The sequence below is a fragment of the Eschscholzia californica genome, unplaced genomic scaffold (genome assembly GCF_041429995.1).
Source record: "Eschscholzia californica isolate CP2 unplaced genomic scaffold, dmEscCali1.0.p SCAF_5, whole genome shotgun sequence".
Lineage (NCBI taxonomy): Eukaryota > Viridiplantae > Streptophyta > Magnoliopsida > Ranunculales > Papaveraceae > Eschscholzia > Eschscholzia californica.
This window is the reverse complement of record NW_028238472.1, coordinates 40,213,692-40,219,583: the sequence shown is the minus strand read 5'-3', so window position 1 is coordinate 40,219,583 and position 5,892 is coordinate 40,213,692.

The following is a 5,892-nucleotide window of genomic DNA, read 5'->3' as shown; positions in this document are numbered from 1 at the left end:
AAACCTGCAAAGAGTTCGAAAACCGCTCTGACGCTCAAGACAGTCAGGGTGCTTTTGCAGTAAAAGAATGAATATTCATTTATCCTTTTGGGGGCGAGTTATGAGAACTCTTAGAAACTTGTGATCTTTTAGGGTTAAAAGATCGCGTCCTATGAAGGACGATGTGGGGAGGGGCCTTTTATAGGCGATGTTAGGCCGACTGTGATTAGTGGTGGTGGTGAGCTGGTTGCCATCAAACCATCAGAAAAGTTTCCTCTCCTGAGTATCTAGGGTTTCTCTTAGAGTCTATCTCGGATCTTTGATAAGTGAAATTTCCTAAGTTCAAGGATATTTCGTAGATATCTTGCAGAAGTGATAGATCTTTTAGGAGAAGTTTCCTCCCTTAGACACGTGAAGGCCAAACTTGCTTAAACACTTCGAGATATGTAGCCGATTGAGATCTCTTTAGATGTTTCGGGATTAAGTCGGTAGGTTGCTAATGCGCTTCTGCCTCTCCAGTTCTGGGCGTAAGGCATTGACCAAACCTGTGTGGACCCCCTTTACTCCTTTAAAGTCCCCAGGGCTGATCTGTTCATGCCAAGGGAGTTTACAGGGCTGGTTTGCTCTAGCCGATCTCCCATTTAGGGGAATCGGAACTAGAAAATCCTGCTTTTTTTTTTAAGAAAGTGTCAGGAAAAAAATGAATTTTTTGAAAAATGATAAAGTTCCCTCTCGCCTTACTCTCTTGTATACTAACATGCCTATGTGGCAAATAAAACTAGGGGTGTTTTTAAAAGTTCACACCCTTGAAAGGAGTGGAAATGAAAAAAAATGCCCCTTTATCTTATTCAAATACCGTAGACAAGGGAGTGAGGTGGGAGGGAAACCTATCATGGTTGGAGTTTTTTTTTTTGTCCCATCGACTTCACGAATTTAGAAAACAAAAGGATTATCCCTGTCATTCATTTATATGATATTATGACAAACAAGATTTAAAGAGAGAGAAAGAGATCTTCTGGAGTTTAATGTGAATAGGAAAGCAAACCAGACACTCTATAGACAGAGAAAGAGTATTCATGAATCGATTGTTAAGCTAAGTTAACTCAAATAACTCGTTACTCACCTAAACCGAGTTAACTCAAATAATCGTCAGATCAATTCCAAATTTGGGAGTCCCAACTTCTACATTGGAGTTGTCCACCACCCTTTGGTGCACCTGTTGTACATCCCTCTTTAGACCACGAGGTCGTGTGATTAAGTCTCGGTGGAAGCAGTTTGCCATCAAGATTTATCTCATTTAATTTAGGCTATATATTTAGTATATACTGTAATAATTTGTCGGGCTTTAGGCCTCTTTCATGTTGTTAGGCTATAAGCCTCTTTCATTCATGGTTTGAATTAGGCGGTTATCTTGCTTATCATATCTTCTGGATGTATCAATGCCTTGTAACGACTAACGTAGATCGTATCTGAATTCTCAAAAAAAAAAATCTACATTGGAGTTGCTCTATATCAAGTCAAAAAATAATGAGCAAATTTTCCGAGGTAGAATTTTTGGGTGGAAATAAAAAAAATCAATATTTTTTTTATTTCTTCCAAACATCACCTACCCGATATTGTCTTTTCAGATTTTTCTTCATCTCCCCTCTCCAATTCCACCCGATCAATTTTGACGAGTTCCACCATCAACTCCGACGATTTTCACCACTAACTCATCTTCCTCTCCATCCCTCTCTTTTCTTCCCTCCTACTTTTCACTTATCCCTTTCTCTCCCTCTCTCCCTTTTCTCACTTTCTAAGTCCCAACGAAAGGGAAAGACCCTTCGCCCGAACCCCGTCTGATTTTCCAAATGAAGAGTCGTTTGGAAAACCAGATGAGGTTGCTTCGTCTAGATCTGGTGCTTCCAGATTCAAACGACCTTCATCTTGAAACCAGACGATGGATTCCGGCGAATGGGGTCTCTCTTTCGCGGAACTTAGAGAGAGATATAGAGGAAAACATGGAAACGGATGGAAAAAGAAAAGGAAGAGCGAGAAAGAGAGAAAAAGAGTGAGTTAGGAGAGAAAGAAAGCTATAGCTATCACCGACTGAAAGACAGTCGGCGACCCTCCGTTGGCGATACGAAAAAAGGGTGTGTTTAGCCCACTTATTTTATGTTTTCCACCTTGTACTTCGAAAACTTTTCTTATTTTCCAAAATACGACCAAAATTAATGTTAAATCACGTCAGACTCACATTGTTCTATAGCAATATTCATTGTGTTCAATACAATATGTGATAACAAATATTAACGAAGTTTCTAACATGCCCTGAGAGTTACACATCGTAAACAACAACTATTACACCAACAAAAATATACTAATGCAAGCAATGGCTTTTTGACAACCCAAAATCGATTTTCTAGACTTGTCCCTAATTTATTTTGTCCCTGGACTCTATGCATTATAAACAACCATCCTTTATATTTTCTTATTTAATATCATAATTTTATATAAAGTCGTGTTAGCCGTTTCGTCGGATGGAAACACCCCTAAAGAACAAAATGAATAATTTACATCAATTCCATTTAAAGAAACTAAGCTAGTGAAGAAAATAGAAGAAGAAACACTACTAGAATAATTTTGATGGAAAATAGTGCTATTACTTTTAAATTGCTAACAAGATAATTGATCACCCTTGCCCTTTATACATTATATAAATGTGTAGTATTCCATTGCTATGAGTATGAATGTTATAATCAAACTTTTCATGACTGACAAAGAAAATATGACGTGAACAAATTTAAATTGTTGTCATTTGTCAAAAGAGTACGTAAAAAATGTTGGATTTTCTTCCTAGTGGGGAAACCTAGTTGGATTTGGTCAAGGAAACCAAATCTGACTCAAAATCGGGTTTCTTAGGGCCGGTTACTTATGACAGTGGAATGGGTTAAGGAAAAGTCTAGAAATACTTCCTTAATCTTAATTAGAAGTAGGGAACACAATTAGAAACGCAAAAGAGAAGGGAGAAAGAAGTTTGCCGCGAAGAGTTGTGGCCGAGTATTTCTAGCACACACAGTCTCCGTTGTTCGGAAAATCCGACTGCGAGATCTTCTCTGATTAAGCTGAAAATTTACAGAGGTGTTCCTTACTCATCTAGTATTTGTGCGGTGTGATCATTTATTGGTAGCCGGAATCATAGTGAATTAGGGTCTTTTTAGACTGCACATTTTAGGGTTGTTTTTTTTTATCTTTCATGTGAGGGTTTTTCCGTGTTTCTTCATGTTTGAGATTGATTCTTTTGGAGTCTGAGACTCGGGTGGACGTAGTATGTAACTACTTTGCTTATTATAGTTGATTTGGTTGGACTACTAGTCAGGCGTGGTTTTTCACTTCTCATATTGAGGAGGGTTTCCACGTTAAAAATCGTTGTCTTATTTACTTTCAGTTCTTTTTTTTATTTCTCTCACTATTCTTCTATATTATCCTCGTAACTAACACAAAAGGGGAAAACTTATCTTTCTACTGCGTCGACTCGATCCGTGTTTTCCTAACAAGTGGTATCGGAGCTCCAGATTAGAGAGTTCTTTGGATTGTGATAACTTTGGTTATTGGTTTGTTTGTGTTAGTGATGGAAAGTATGGGTAGAATGATAAGTTTGATGTTGCTTATTATCATCTATGGAAGAGTAAGATGGAAGAATTGCTCTTTGTGGAGGAACTTCACGCTCGGGTGTTTCATGAGAAGAAACTCGATAAGAAGACTGATGATCAATGAATATTGTTACATCGCCAAGTGTGTGGTTTGATGAGGCAATAGATAGATGATAATGTGTTACATCATATTAAGAATGAGATTAATGGCCGTTCTTTCTGGTTGAAGCTAGAGCAATTATTTGCTCGGAAGACAGAAAACAATAAGATGTATATGATGAAAAAATTATTTGAGTTGAGATGCCAGGATGGAACTTCGATGACGGATCACTTGAATGCGTTCCAGAGGTAACTCAATAAACTATCTGCCATGGGAATAAACTTTGATGAGGAGATTCATGGTTTATGGCTTCTTGGTACATTACCAGATTCTTGGGAGGTGTTCCGGATCTCTCTTTGAAACTCTACTTCTGAAAGCGTTATTTCAATAGACTTAGTGAAGAACCGTGTTTTGAATGAAGAAATTAGGAGGCAAATAAATCCTAATTCCTCGCGTTCAGATTTGTTGGTTACTCAGTCGAGGGGGAGAATTTCAAATAGAGAGTCCATGAAGAACAGAAGCAGGAGTAAATCTAACAAATTTGCAAATGTGGAGTGTAATTATTGTCATAAGAAATGGCACTTAAAGAAGAATTGTTGGTTGTTGCAGAAAGAGAGTAAGCAAGGAAAGAAGCAAGAAGATAGTGAAGAGAGAGTGACTATGACTAAAGATGAGTTTCTTTTTCTTTGTGAGAGTGATGTGATTAATGTTGCTTCCAAGGAAGGGATGGCAGATATGGTTGTTTCTCCCACCTATTCGGGGGGGGGGGGGGGAGTTTGTTGGGTTTTCCTCCTAGTGGGGGAACCAAGTTGGGTTTTGGTCTAGGAAACCAAATCCAGACCTAAGTCGTGTTTCTTAGGGCCGGTTACTTATGACGGTGGAATTAGGGTTAAGGGGAAGTCTATAAATACTTCTTTAATCGTAATTAGAAGAAGGGAACACAATTAGAAACGCACAAAAGAAGAAGGGTGAAAGAAGTTTGTCGAGAAGAGCGGTGGTCGAGTATTTTCGGCACGCACAATCTTCGTTGTTCGGAAAATCCGACGGTGAGATCTTCTCCGATTAAACTGAAATTTTGTAGACGTATTCTTGACTTGTTCATCTAATATTTGTACGGTGTGATCGTTGGTTGAGTGTCAGAATCCTAGTGAGTTAGGGTTGTTTTAGATTGCATATATCAGTGTTGTTTTTTTTATCTTTCTTGTGAGGGTTTCTCCGTGTTTGAGATTGATACTTTTTGGAGTCTGAGTCTCGAGTGGACGTAGTCTGTAACTACTTTGCTTATTATAGTTGATTTGGTTGGACTACTAGTCAGGCGTGGTTTTTACTTCTCATATTGAGGAGAGTTTCCACGTTAAAAATCGTTATCTTATTTACTTTCAGTTATTTGTTTATTGCTCCAATATATTATCCTCGTAATAACATAAAGGGGGAAAACTTATATTTCCGCTGCTTCGACTCGACCCGTTTTTTTTTCAATAAATTAAACATAGAAAGAGAAAGAAAGAATCATTTGTTTGATTAACATGAAAGATTTCTTAAACAGTTAACGACGAAAAGCGACATAAGTAATACAGTTATTTAAGCTTTACTTATTTATACAAATACTGATAATGATAATATATAATATGATCCAACGTTTATATTTGTACCCGACTTGGATATGATCATGCAACTTGACAACCTTAATTTATTCTGAAATGTGATTTAATGTTTTAAAAACATTCTAAGCTCTGAATTATGAATAGATATATCCTGTATTAATATGTTTTTACTACAAAAAAGAAATCCTATTACTATTACTTAGGTTATGATTGATATCAGGGTAAGAACTCCGTAGAAATAAAAGAGTTCCATGGAAAGTCTTCCACGGAATAAATTCCGTCGAAATATGAATTCTTTCGTTTGGTAGTCAATTATTATTCCGTGGAATTACGAACTCTGTTATTTGGTTGACAACTAACTTCTACGAATATAATATTCAATTAAGAGTTTTGATTTACTCCTTATGTAGTCAAAATGACATTTTTTTCTTTTATGGTACTAAAATTACATTTTCATCCTTATGTAGTCTAAATTACATTTTACCCTTATGTTTTCAAAATTATATTTTTATCCCTACGTTGTTATATAATAGATTTGAGCTTGTGTCATTTCAAGTTAAAAGTGTAGAGATGCCAT